Raw genomic sequence first — 13,883 nt, forward strand, 5'->3', positions numbered from 1 at the left:
TGGCTGGCGCCTTAGCCAGTTGAGCCACAGGTGCTGAGCCTGGAATCCAATATTATATTATTTGATTTATTGTTCTAATTGCTCCAGCTTTAGGTATCCTGAGCTCTTTCAGGTTGGCTCCTATATCCTTTTGATACCCCAGCCCCATCTTGTATATTTACTAAGGCCCCAGCCCTAAATCTGCTGTATCTTCAAGGAGCTTTGGTTCATTTCATTGGAGAACAGTATTAGAAGCCAAGATATGGACCAGTCATGCTGGCTCACACCTGTAATCCTAGCATTCCGGGAGACCAAGGTGGGGGGAGGGGATGTTTGAGCTCAGGAGAGTTCAAGACCAGCCTGAGCAAGCGTGAGACCCCATCTCTACAAAATTAGAAAAAGGAGCCTGGCATAATGGCACATGCCTGTAGTCCCAGTTACTCAGGAAGCTGAAACAAAAGGATGGTTTCAACCCAGGAGTTTAAAGTTGCTGTGAACTAGGCTGACACCATGCCACTCTAGCCTGGAGCAACAGAGTGAGACTCTATCTCCAAAAACAAAAATAAATAAAATGTGAGGTCTGGCATAGAACCAAAGTGAGAGTCCACAGAGGCCAGTCCAGGGTCAAGGAAAGACTTTAATAGAGGGGAACAAGAGAATGCAGACTGACCAGCTGAAAGCTCAGCTCCCACACAAATGCAAAAGGCTTTTATTAGCCTTAGCAGTACAGCAGGGATGGGGCAGAGATCCCAGAGCACCATCTGGGGCTCTTTTGCCGGCGAGGGGAGGGAGGGGTGGGGTGGGGTAGGGGGTTGGGAGGATTAAGAAAGATTAAGGATAGGTCAGGACTATGGGCGTATCCTCAGGGTCAAGGTATGGGTAGGGTGTTTCCAGGAACTCTGGCTTTGAAGCACTCCAGGAATCTGGGGAGGGGATTGCCAGTTTCGGATTTTCTAAAATGGCTGCATTCCCGTCAGGGTTACGAGAACTCCTTTCCCACGTAAAGAAGATATAACTCCAACAAAGTTACAACACAAAGATCTCTACTGAGCAACTCAATATTCCCAGAGGGGTACACCATTCCTGGAAGTACTGTGATACCAGGTTGTTGTATGGAATGGATGAAACAAGCTCCTGTTCCATCTCCCTACTCCAAAAACCAATTTAATAGAGTACATATCTGATTTTAAACAGATAATGATTTTAGTCAAAAAGTGGTCGGGCGTGGTGGCTCATGCCTATAATCCCAGCACTCGGGAGGCTGAGGCAAGTGGATTGCCTTGCTTCACGGATTGGAGACCAGCCTGAGCCAGAGGGAGACCTCATCTCTTAAAAAAAAAAAAATAGCCAGGCATTGTGGCAGGTGCCTGTAGTTCCAGTTACTTGGGAGGCTGAGGTAAGAGAATTGCTTCAGCTCAAGAGTTTGAGGTTGCTATGAGTTATGATGTCACAGCTCTCAACCTAGGGCGACAAAATGAGACTCTGTCTCAAAAAAAAAAAAAAGGGGTCAAGTGGCTAAGGCGCCAGCCACATACACCTAAGGTGGCGGGTTTGAATCCAGCCGGGCCGGCCAAACAACAATGACGGCTGCAACCAAAAAATAGCCGGGCATTGTGGTGGGCGCCTGTGGTCCCAGCTACTTGGGAGGCTGAAGCAGGAGACTCGCTTGAGCCCAGGAGTAGGAGGTTGCTGTGAGCTGTAATGCCACAGCACTCTACCCAGGCGGACAGCTTGAGGCTCTTTCTCAAAAAAAAAAAAAGGCAGAGAAATTAGAAGTGGTACTACCATAATCACCTCCCCCTCAGCTCTTCCAGGCCCAAGTAGCAAACCTTCCTCACTCAGGTCCATTGTGTGAGCCTGTCCTTACAATCTTCAATATCTTATCTCCTCAAGGATCAGGCTGATCTGACCACCTCCATAACCCAGGAAATTCTATTTTCAAATTGGGCTTTTTCTCTGCTAAGGTTACTATCTTGTCTCCCACTTCCCAAGCATATCTGTCTCTATCGATCGAGGCAGTGCCACTTGCTGCCAGGAGGGGGCAGAGTTGTTCTCTGAAAAAAACATTCTCCAGGACTAAAACCAAGTTCATTAGATAACAAGATCATTCAAAAATTTATAGGGCCTGGCCATGCCTGTAATCCTAGCACTCTGGAGGCCAAGGTGGGAGGATCACTTGAGCTCAGGAGTTTGAGGTTGCTGTGAGTTAGGCTGCCACCACTGCACTCTAGCCTAGGGCAACAGAGTGAGGCTCTGTCTCAAAAAATATATATATATAGGGTGTCACCTGTAGCTCAAGGAGTAGGGCGCCAGCCCCATATGCTAGAGGTGGTGGGTTCCAACCCAGCCCAGCCAAAAACTGCAAAAAAAAAAAAATTATACAGAAAACTAGTAAATGGGCTCAGTGCCTGTGGCTCAAGTGGCTAAGGTGCCAGCCACATACACCTGAGGTGGCAGGTTCGAATCCAGCCTGGGCCCGATGGACAACAATGATGGCTGCAACCAAAAAAAATAGCCAGGCGTTGTGGTGGGCACCTGTGGTCCCAGCTGCTTGGGAGGCGGAGGCAGAAGACTTGCTTGAGCCCAGGAGTTGGAGGCTGCTGTGAGCTGTGATGCCACAGCACTCTACCCAGGGGGACAGCTTGAGGCTCTGTCTCAAAAAAAAAAAAAAAAAAGAAAGAAAAGAAAAGAAAAGAAAACTAGTAAATGTATATTGAGTGCTCTTTGTCTTATATTCTGCTAGGCAATAGGGATAGAAGAATGATTTACTCCGATAAGATCAGAACTCCAGGAATTTACCAACAGTGGGTAGGAACGGATCAGACTTGGGGAAAGAGTTCTGGTTAAGAAACTGGCAAAGGAAACAAGGCTTCTTAAGGATTATATTAATCACTTTGGACTACAACCTAAAGACAAAGGAGGAGCATTAGACACTGAAGGATTGTGAGCTGAGAAGTGAGACTTAACTAGATTTTTCATTTGGAAAGATCAGACTGCAATGCAGAAAATACATCCGAAGGGAGGAAACCAGGATGGCCAGATTAAGTCTGTTATAAAAGCCTAAGCAGGGGTCCTCAAACTTTTTAAACAGGGGGCCAGTTCACTGTCCCTCAGACCATTGGAGGGCTGGACTGTGGGCCCCGGGATGAGTCAGCTGCTAAACAAGACAGGCAGCGGCGGCAAAAACACCCAGCGGGCCGGATAAATGTCCGCTGCAGGCTGCATGTGGCCCTTGGGCCGTAGTTTGAGGATGCCTGGCCTGAAGTGAATGGCCTTAATTAGGGTAGTGATACTGGGGGGCTTGGACAATTGCGGGAAATAGAAGGCATAGTTTGAAATCACTTTTGGACAAGATTAGTTGAGAAGGTTGAAGGTCCTCCAAGTGATGATGTTCAGCTCTGAAGCTCAAAGAAAGATCCAAGGACAGGGACAGTGACTCACGCCTATAATCCTAGCACTCTGGGAGGCCAAGGCTGTGGACTGCTTGGGCTCAGGAGTTTGAGACCAGCCTGAGCTAGAGCAACCTCATCTCTAAAAATAGTCAGGTATTGTGGTTGGCACCTATAGTTCCAGCTACTTGAGAGGCTGAGAGGAGAGGTTCACTTGTGCCCAAGTTTGAGGTTGCTGTGAGCTATGATGCCACAGCACTCTACTGAGGGTGACAATGTGAGACTCTATCTTAAAAAAAAAAAAAAGATCCTGGTTTAGAGTCACAGGAATACATAGCATTAGCAGTCATTAAAACCCGGTGTAGGCCAGGTGCAGTGGCTCACACCTATAATCCTAGGACTCTGGCAGGCCAAGGCAGGTGGATTGCTTGATCTCATGGGTTCAAGACCAGCCTGAGCCAGAGCAAGACCATGTCTCTACTAAAAATACGAAGAACTGAAGCAAGAGGACCACTTAAGCCCAAGAATTGGAGGTTGCTGTGAGCTATGATGTCGCGATGACACTCTATCCAGGGCAATAGCTTCAGAATCTGTCTCAAAAAAAATAAATAAATGGTGGGTCAAAGAATGTAACTGGAGATATATTAATAGTTGGCAAGAATGCCTGGGTATGGTGGCATGCATTTGTAGTACCAGCTACTCAGGGGGTTGAGGTGGGAAGACCAATTGAGGCTGGAAGACCAATTTGAGTCTACTCCGGGCACTAGTGAGATCTTAACCTGAAAAAAAAAAATTTTTTTTTTTTTTTTTGTTTGCAGTTTTTGGCCGAGGCTGGGTTTGAACCCACCACCTCCGGCATATGGGGCCAGCATCCTACTCCTTTGAGCCACAGGCACCACCCAAAAAAATTTTTTTAATATATATGGGATGGCCAGAAGACGTACCTTAAGGACTACTAAGAAGCTGTCAGGAATATAAAATCATTAGGAGAGGGCAGTAAGTGTCCCTCAAACTGCAAGAAGAGACTATTCCAAGAAATATGAAATGGGGCTAGACACAATAGCTTATGCCTATAATCTGAGCACTCTGGGATGCCGAGGCAGGCAGATGGCTTGAGCTCAGGAGTTTAAGACCAGCCTGAGTAAGAGTGAGACCCCAGCTCTACTAAAAACAGAAAAACTAGCCAGGCATGTTAGCACTTGCCTGTAGTCCCACCTACTTGGGAGGCTGAGACAAGCAGATCGCTTGAACCCAGAAGTGTAAAGTTGCTGTGAGTTCTGATGATGTCACAGCACTCTAGCCTGTACCATAGAATAAGACTCTGTCTCAAAAAAAAGTTCAAAATTCAACTATGGATAATGAAGCTTACATTATTTCCACCAAACTCCAATGTCTCCTTGACACAGATAACTAAAATTTCCTTAATTTTGTTTAAGAACTTTTAAGCAGGGTGGTGCCTCTGGCTCAGTGAGTAGGGCACTGGCCCCATATACTGAAGGTGGCCCATTCAAACCCAGCCCCAGCTAAACTGCAACAAAAAATAGCAGGGCCTTGTGGCAGGCACCTGTAGTTCCAGCTACTCGGAAGGCTGAGGTTGCCTAAGCCCAATAGTTAGAGGTTGCTGTGAGCTGATGCCATAGCACTCTACGGAGGGCAACAAAATGAGACCCTATCTCTAAAAAAAGAAGTGTTGAATAAAGGTCATCTGTGACCTTAAATTTCTAAGAACACTGGCCTTTTTCACTGCTCATCCTCTTCAGTCCCTCTATACTTTGCAAAAAGAGTATCTACTTTAAACTGTTTTTTCAGTTATTATTTTTAGAAACAGTGTTTTGCTGTCACCCTGGCTGGAGTACAGTGGCATGATTATAGCTCACTTCAGCCTTTAGCAATCCTCCCACCTTAGCTTCCCAAGTAGGTAGAACTACAGGTGCCACCACACCTGGTTACTTTTTTTTGAAATGCCCCCTTTCTAGTGAATTCTATTATCACTACATGAGAGGTTGCAAACTCACAATTATGAGTGCCTCACAGGCATTTTTTTTCTCTTTTCTTTTGAGACAGGGTCTTGATCTGCTGCCTACACTTGAGTGCAGTGACATCATCATAACTCCCTGCAACCTCAAAGTCTTGAATTCAAGTAAACCTCCTGCTTCACCCACCTAAGTAGCGGGACTACAGGCATAAGCCACCACTGTGCCTAGCTAATTTTTCTATTTTTTGTGGGGGTAGGGTTCTCCCTATGTTGCTTAGGCTCTCCAACTCCTGAGCTCAAGTGTGAGCCATCATGCATGACCCTACTGGCATATTCTTATTAACTCATGAAATGAACTTTTTTTCTTTTGAGACAGAGTACGAACTAAAAAATCTTAATTTGCAGTCAGGATTCATGCCTATAATCCCACTGCTTTCAAAGGCAGAGGCAGGAGGATCACTTTAGCCCAGAAGTTTGAGGCAGCAGTGAACTATGATTTGGCCATTGCATTCCAGTCTGGATGGATCCTATCTTTTAAAGAAATAAATAAATTTATATTTGCCATGTTAACTTGTTTGAAAAAAAAAAAAAAATTTTTTTTTTTTGAGACAGAGCCTCAAGCTGTCCCCCTGGTAGAGTGCCATTGCATCACAGCTCACAGCAACCTCCAACTCCTGGGCTCAAGCGAGTCTCCTGTCTCAGCCTCCCAAGTAGCTGGGACCACAGGCGCCCACCACAACACCCAGCTATTTTTTGGTTGCAGCCTTCATTGTTGTTTGGAGGGCCAGGGCTGGATTCGAAACTGCCACCTTGGGTGTATGTGGCTGGCGCCTTAGCCACTTGAGCCACAGGCACTGAGCCTGAAAAAATTTTTTTTAAAGAGACAGTCTCACTTTGTTACGCAGGCTTGAGTGCAGTGGCTATTCAGATGTGCAATCATAGAACACTACAGCCTTGAACTCCTAACCTCAAGGCATCCTCCCACCTCAGACTCTCAAGTAGTTGGGACTACGTACACCCCAGTGGCACCTGGCAAAAAAAATTTTTAAGGATATGAAAAGTATAAGTTTATTCATTTATTTGTTTTGAAAGAGTCAGAGTCTCACTTTACTGCCCTTGGTAGAGTGCCATGGCATCACACAGCTCACAGCAACCTCCAACTCCTGGGCTTATCTGATTCTCTTGCCTCAGCCTCCCGAGTAGCTGGGACTACAGGCGCCCGGCTATTTTTTGTTGCAGTTTGGCTAGAGCCAGATTTGAACCTACCACCTTTGGAATATGAGGGCCACTGCCCCATTCACTGAGCCACAGGCACCACTCATAGAAGTGTAAGTTTATTTTATATAAAAGAGAGAAAATAGAGTTAGGGGAAGAGATGAAAAAGGAGTGGAGAGGGCAATGCCTGTGGCTCAAAGGAGTAGGGTGCTGGCCCCATATGCCAGAGGTGGGGGGTTCAAACCCAGCCCTGGCCAAAAATTGCAAAAAAAAAGAAAAAGGAACAGAGAAAAAGGCAGAGGGGGGAAGAATGGTGTGGCATCCCGAAGAAAAAAATGAATAATGCTAGCCGCTGGCAAAAAATTTTAGGCTAGGCTCAGAGCCCATAGCTCAGTGAGTAGGGTACCAGCCACATACACTGAAGCTGGCGGGTTTGTACCCAGCCCAGGCCAGCTAAATTAATGACAACTGTAACCAAAAAATAGACGTCCATTGTGTCAGGCACCTGTAGTCCCAGCTACTTGGGAGGCTGAGGCAAGAGAACAGCTGAAGGCCAGGAGTTTGAGGTTGCTGTAAGCTGTATGGCCACAGTACTCTACCAAGGGCAACAACAGTGAGACTCTATCTTCAAAAAAAAAAAAAAGGCGATGCTTGTGGCTCAGTGAGTAGGACACTGGCCCCCTACACCGAGGGTGGCATGTTCAAACCTGGTCCTGCCCAAACTGCAACAAAAAATAGCCAGGCATTGTGGCAGGCGCCTGTCGTCCCAGCTACTCAGGAGGCTGAGGCAGGAGAATTGCCTAAGCCCAGAAGTTGGAGGTTGCTGTGAGCAGCGACGCCATGGCACTCTACCGAAGGCAATAAAGTGAGACAGAGTCTCTTAAAAAAAAAAAAAAAAAAAAGATAAAAATGTGAACCCATCTAGGGCACTTACCCTGAAAGGAGCTACAGGACTAGAAGTTGGCCTGGGTGAATCAGTGAGTGTGATGGCTCAGTTGCTGCTGGGTACTGCTGCAAACTGACTTATTAGCACTGTACATTTAGGCTACACTAAATATGTAAAATTGTGTTTTCCTTTCTTCAATAATAAATTAACCTTAGTTTTCTGTGACTTTTCAACCTTATATACTATAAATTTTTTTTTTCTTTTTTTGCAGTTTTTGGCCAGGGCTGGGTTTGAACCCACCACCTCTGGTATATGGGGCTAGTGCCCTACTCCTCTGAGCCACAGGGGCCACCCTGAACCATAAAACTTTTTAAACTTTTTGACTCATAATAGTAAGCTTAAAATACACATTGTACGGGCAGTGCCTGTGGTTCAGTGAGTAGAACGCCAACCCCATATACCAAGGGTGGTGGGTTCAAACCTGGCCCCGGCCAAACTGCAACAAAAAAATAGCCATGCATTGTGGGTTCCTGTAATCCCAGCTACTCAGGAGGCTGAGGCAAGAAAATCACGTAAACCCAGGCGTTGGAGGTTGCTGTGAGCTGTGACGTCACAGTGCCCAACCTAGGGCGACAAAATGAGACTGTCTCTAAAAATACAAAAATGTTTCTTCATCTAGATCCTTACTTTATATGCTTTATTTTAAAAATCTTTCTTTTATTTTTTATTTTGTAGACTTTTTGTTAAACATTTAGGTACAAATACAAGCATTAACCTCGCCCTACAGGGTCAGGGCCATCAGTGTCCCTGTCACCACCTCCTCATCTGTTCCCCTGAAGGCCTTTACAGGGTAACACACACAGATGCCCAGACACAGCGCCTTCTCTGGGCACCTCCTGCAGCACCTGCCTGATCCTGCTCTGCACTTGCCTTTTTTCTTTTTATAAGTAGAAGGTGCAAACTCTGAAATAATGATGGCAAGTATGGTATTATAAAGACACTAATGAGTAACATCACCATTTGTCCTCACCATCCACTACTATGTACTGTACTCAGTTGTATGTGCTGGATTTAAACAATGGTAGTACAGAAGGTGTGTTTATAGCCAGGCATTGTAGGGGGCACCTGTAGTCACAGCTACTTGGGAGGCTGAGGCAAGAGAATCACTGTATAGCCCACTGCACTCTACCAAGGGCAACATAGTGAGAATCTATCTCAAAAAAAAGAGCGGCACCTGTGGCTAAGTGAGGAGGGCTGGGCCCCATACACCAAGGGTGGCGGGTTCCAACCCGGCTCCAGCCAAACTGCAACAAAAAATAGCTGGGCATTGTGGTGGACACCTGTAGTCCCAGCTACTCAGTTGGCTCAGGCAAGAGAAGCATCTAAGCCCAAGAGCTGGACGTTGATGTGAGCTGTGATGCCACAGTACTTTACCGAGGACAACAAAGTGAAACTCTGTCTCTAAAAACAAAAACAAAACAAAAAAATTTAGGCCAAATTAGCCATGCGTGATAGCACACACCTATAGTCCCAGCTACACAAGAGGCTAAGGTAGGAAGACCACCTGAGTCCAGGAGTTTGAAGTTGCAGTGAGTTATGATGCCACATGCACTCTGCCTAGGCAACAGAGAAACTATCTCCAAAAAAAAAAAAAAAAGTTTAAGTTAGATGTCAACATTTTAAAATGGGTAAATTAATAAACATTTCTGGATACTCTTGAAAACAGTGACCATCTGATCACACAGAGATAATATTCTAGCAAGGCAACAGTTAGTTGGAGCTGAGAAAGGGCTGTTTAGTTCACTAGAATTCCTACTCAGTTCATTTTGCTTATCTACATTACTCACCTGATTTCTGCAAGTGCACGAGCTGGAGAGATGCTTGACGGAAATCCTCTTTTCCATTTCCACTGCCATTACACTTAGTACTGACTCCTCTTACCTCTTGCCGAAATTACTCAGACAATCCAATTAATTCCTTGTCTCCACCTTATGCTTCAGTTTCTTATCACCTCCCTGCTTAAAATTTTTCCCTAGCTTATTTCTGACTATCCACAATTCGAATGATTTAGCTTTGCATTCCAGGCCCTCCTTATCTGCCCTTCCCTAGAAAGTCTTTTACAGTTTTATATTCCCATTTATCCTTTATTTCAGCCTATTTTAAGGGTACAAAGAATCATCACAATTTTTGAATTTGTTAGGTAAAGTCCCTCTCGTAGTTGTGTCCTGCATCCAAAAGGTGTGCCATACACCCCTACCTTGTGTTCTTAGGTGGGAGAACACCAATCCCCTCCAACTTGAATAGAAATGTATTTTCATTGTTACAAAGGGGTCACAACTGCGACCCCCTGGATACTTTCTTTTTCATTCTTGTTTGTTTTTTTTTCCCTTTTTGGGGGGGGGTTGTTGTTGTTGAGATAAAATCTCAAGCTTTTGCCCTGGGTAGATCCATGGCATCATAGCTCGTTCACAGCAATCTCCAACTCTTGGGCTCAAGAGATTCTCTTGCCTCAGTTTTTCTATTTTTAGTAGAGACAGGGTCTTGCTTTTGCTCAGTCTGATCTCAAACTCATGAGCTCAAGCAATCCACCTACCTCAGCCTCCCAGAGCGCTAGGATTGACGTAAGCCACCGTGCCTGGCCTTCTTTTGACACTTTACTAAGAACGTTTCAACTCTATCCAGGTTAATAAAAGATGTAAAGTCATTATCGTAGGGCTGAACAGTACTGCATGGTATACATATATCACAGCTTCTTAATCCATTCCTAAGTTGATATCGCCTATGTTTGAATGAATTATATCCATGCACTTCCTTTTCTAGCACCAAGAATGTGCTCAAATTGTTTTTAAGGGGAATTCCCCACCCTAGTCTATTCATCTACCCTTCTAGACCCACACACTCCATAGCATTTCCCTCAATTCCCATTCCCACACACAACCTCCCCAGCCTTATCTGCCTACTCTGTACCTTCTTGATTTTCTAATTTATCTATTGTACTTTTTTTTTTTTTTTTGAGATAGTCTCATTTGTCGCCACAGTGGAGTGCCATGCGTTACAGCTCACAGCAACCTCAAACTCTTTGGATCCGAGCAATTGTCTTGCCTCAGCCGCCCAAGTAGCTGGGACTAACCAGGCGCCTGCCACAACACCTGGTTATTTTTAGAGATAAGGTCTCACTCTAGCTCAGGTTGGTCTGAAACCTCTGAGCTCAGGCAATTCACCTGCCTCGGCCTCCCAGGGTGCTAGGATTACAGGCATTACCCACCGCACCCCACCATCTGTTCTACTTTCTATACATTATGTTACAACTTTCAATCATACTAAGGCTATTAGTATGCACATCTTACTAATAAGTCCCCTCAACCAGAAGGAAATCTCCAGGGCAGTGTGTCTTATTCTCTTCCCCCAACCCCCATATGTTGTATTATACACATATACATAATACAAGCACTTAGTAGTTAAAAGTGAATCAATGTATTCCAGTCCATAACTTTGTTCAAACTAGAATTATCTCAGTATTTAAGGCATGCATGGGAACAACATTGCCCTCAAGAGTGAAAAAAACTGGCCGGGTGTGGTGGCTCACATCTGTAATCCCAGCACTTGGGAGGCTGAGGCGGGTACATTGCCTGAACTCAAATTCGAGACCAGAATGAGCCAGAGCAAGACCTCGTCTCTAAAAATAGCAGGGCGTTGTGGTGGGTACCTGCAGTCCCAGTAACTTGGGAGGCTGAGGCAGCCTGTAATTGCTTGAGCCCAAGAGTTTGGTTTGCTGTGAGGTACGACACCACTGTACTCTACCAAGAGCGACAAAGTGAGACTCTGTCTAGAAAAAAAAAAAAAGGTTTCTGGGGCCAGGCACAGTGGCTCACGCCTGTAATCCTAGCACTCTGGGAGGCCGGGGCGGGAGGATTGCTTGACCTCAGGAGCTCGAAACCAGCCTAACGAAGAAGCCCATCTCTACTAAAAATAGGAAAACTAGCCGGGCCTTTTGGAGCATGCCTGTAGTTCCAGCTACTGAGGAGGCTGAGGCCGGAGGAGTTTGAGGTTGCTGTGAGCTTGGCTGACGCTAGAGCACTCTAGCCTCGAGCAAGAGTGTGCTCCCTCTACCCCTAATAAATAAATATATATATACACACACACATATACATGATGGGGTTGTACTGTACCTACCTCTTGGGATTCTGGAGAAGTAATCAATTCATATGATGTGTTTAAGGAGTAATCAATTCATACGGTGTGTTACTCCACAAACATTAGTTAATGTTAGCCCTACCACATGCAGGCCAAACTCCTATGGGAATCGGACCAAAAAGGACATAGGCGGCCAGTCAGGAAAAGTATGACCGTCTTAAGTGAAGCACTTACATCTGGACTTTCCCCAAAGGGCTCTACGCAAGGGATGTCGACCCAAGCCCAGCCGGAGGCGCAGTACCTGAGTCGCCCCCCGCGCTGAGACCCTGAACTCCAGGCTCCGAATGGGCGCCGGGCGGCTGGCGCGGAACCGAGACGACACCGGTCGAGGGTTCAGGAGGCACGGGATCCATGGAGGCGTATCTTGGGTACGGTTTTTAAGGTGTGTGTCGGCAAGAGGTGCTCAGGCAGGGTTAAAGCTGTAAGTGGCCGTCCAGGATCGGCACAAAACCCGGGCCTCAGCTATTGCGTTCCTCACGCGACAAGTGAGCACCGTTATGCCGCAATGCAGTGACTGCACCAGTGCGCTTCCCTAAAGCGCAGGCGCACCTTTTTCGCGCCGAAAGTTCGAGCGTTAACCCTCTACGCCGCCTACGTTGGAACTCGACCCCACAACTCGCCAGGCTCGCAAGAGATCTCTACGTGCGCGTGCGCCCGTCAGAGTCCCGCCCTCAAATCCCGTGGGTCTCTGCGGAGGGGTATTTAGGTGTCTCCCAAAGGCCTTTCGGTCTCATTTTTCGTACTCCGGGTAAGTGTTTGTGTATGTATCGTAACTATTAGCTTTTTGTGGGTTTTCTTTGTTGCCCCATGTGAGCGTAGCACCCCTTTAGACTTAGGCCTGTGTTGTGCCTGTTGAGTGGCCGGGGCGGGAGACAGAGGAGGAGTTGTCCGTGTGCCCCAAAGCAGCTTCGAGGCTTTGTGAAGGACAAAATGGCGATGGCGGGCCGTGGCTCTGGCTATGATGAGGACTTTTTCACAGACCTGTACTGATCTCCATGAGGATAAGTAACTCTGAGGAGACTGGCCCTGCATAGCCGCCTACGAGACCGTAGCTCCAGAAAACACAGCATTTGCAAAATACCCTGTGCTAACCTTATGTCTTGGGCTCTTGTCTACAGGGCCAGGCGCACGTTTGAATAGAAGTAGAGCTCCCCTTGGAGTAAGTGCTTCTAGGTATTTTTTACGTTTCTTTGAGTGTATGGAAGTCGGATGGGATTTGCTACGGTGATGATTTTAAAAACTGAGCTCTCTCTTGCTGATGTGTTAGTGGAGAAAGCGTAAAAATTCTGAGTAGTAGTGTATGTCTTGGGGTCTTTTGGTTTTCAACTTGGAGATGTTAGTGAGGGATGTTTTTTTCCTCAGATACTCAGCTGAAAGGACCTTACTGCTGGTAGAATTGGACGAAATACGCTCCTCAGCAAAACCAATATGGAAGTGATGTTCCAGGTGGATATACGTGGTTTATGCTATCATGGGGTAGGGGATGCTTTCTAGTTAACCACTCCATGATGAACACAAAATGACAAGCATATGACTGAACTTAAAAGTGATGTCAACATACTACTGAGAAGTGGGCCAGTGGTATTCAGGGGGTCTTTAAATAACTTTTTCTTGCAAACAAAAAATGACTCCTTTTTCTATCGCCAGCATTTTATAACCTTTCCTGAGGAATTCAGCTGCCCACCAGGGTGAACACTGGTAATTGGTCAGATTGATGGATGCAAGGTACGTCATCTTGTTCACAATTAGGAGGACAAAATGGTCAGCAGAGTGTTGAAGCTTTGCTCTTTCCATCTTATTCCTCCTGAGGTGACTTTCTGGGAGGAAAGCACAATTCAGCGAAACAGTTGGTTCTTGTAAGAGTGTTCTTCCCTGATTTCACACACATCACTGTCAGATGATTTGAATTGATAAGCTGATGCTCTATGAGGTACATCAGTTAATAGCATGTTAGAGTTCTGATGGCAGTGTCATTAATAAAGAAATCTTGTTACATCCTAATGCTTTCAAATAACCACTTGCACTCTTTTTTCCCCAGATCATCTTAATGACGATATGTTCCTCTATCTTAGAGTAAGTTGTTTCTCTAGATAACCACAACTATATATACATATTTGAGCTCATTATCCAAGCAATGGTTTTATGTTCATGGTATTTGTCATTGAAACCTGATTGAGCTGTAAAGCTTTCTGGTTCCTCTTGTTGCCTAGAGTAATTTCTCTTTTTTTTTTTTTTTTTTTTTTTT

At 45.7% G+C, this 13,883-nt stretch overlaps 1 long non-coding RNA gene, 3 other non-coding genes and 1 pseudogene across 6 annotated transcripts in view; 4 read left to right on the forward strand and 1 right to left on the reverse strand.

Annotated features, from left to right (window-relative positions):
* Positions 1–1,046: 1,046 nt before the first annotated feature.
* LOC111728112 lies at positions 1,047–1,198 on the reverse strand (annotated as a pseudogene).
* Positions 1,199–12,350: 11,152 nt separating this feature from the next.
* Positions 12,351–13,883, forward strand: part of LOC105887866 — a 4,274-nt gene continuing 2,741 nt past the window's right edge. The window contains exons 1-5 of one of the 3 annotated variants that reach the window (XR_002775479.1): positions 12,351–12,386; positions 12,757–12,797; positions 13,001–13,084; positions 13,286–13,363; positions 13,677–13,711. This is a non-coding gene — a long non-coding RNA (uncharacterized LOC105887866). The other 2 variants (XR_002775478.1, XR_002775480.1) reach the window with 2 other exon arrangements.
* Positions 12,858–12,933, forward strand: LOC111728113. Its single transcript, XR_002775505.1, has one exon. It is a non-coding gene; the product is annotated as a small nucleolar RNA SNORD26 (small nucleolar RNA).
* LOC111728111 lies at positions 13,139–13,210 on the forward strand. The gene has a single exon (XR_002775504.1). It is a non-coding gene; the product is annotated as a small nucleolar RNA SNORD27 (small nucleolar RNA).
* LOC111728110 lies at positions 13,531–13,605 on the forward strand. The gene has a single exon (XR_002775503.1). It is a non-coding gene; the product is annotated as a small nucleolar RNA SNORD28 (small nucleolar RNA).

This window comes from Otolemur garnettii, unplaced genomic scaffold (genome assembly GCF_000181295.1).
Source record: "Otolemur garnettii isolate 467f Iridium unplaced genomic scaffold, OtoGar3 scaffold00140, whole genome shotgun sequence".
NCBI lineage: Eukaryota > Metazoa > Chordata > Mammalia > Primates > Galagidae > Otolemur > Otolemur garnettii.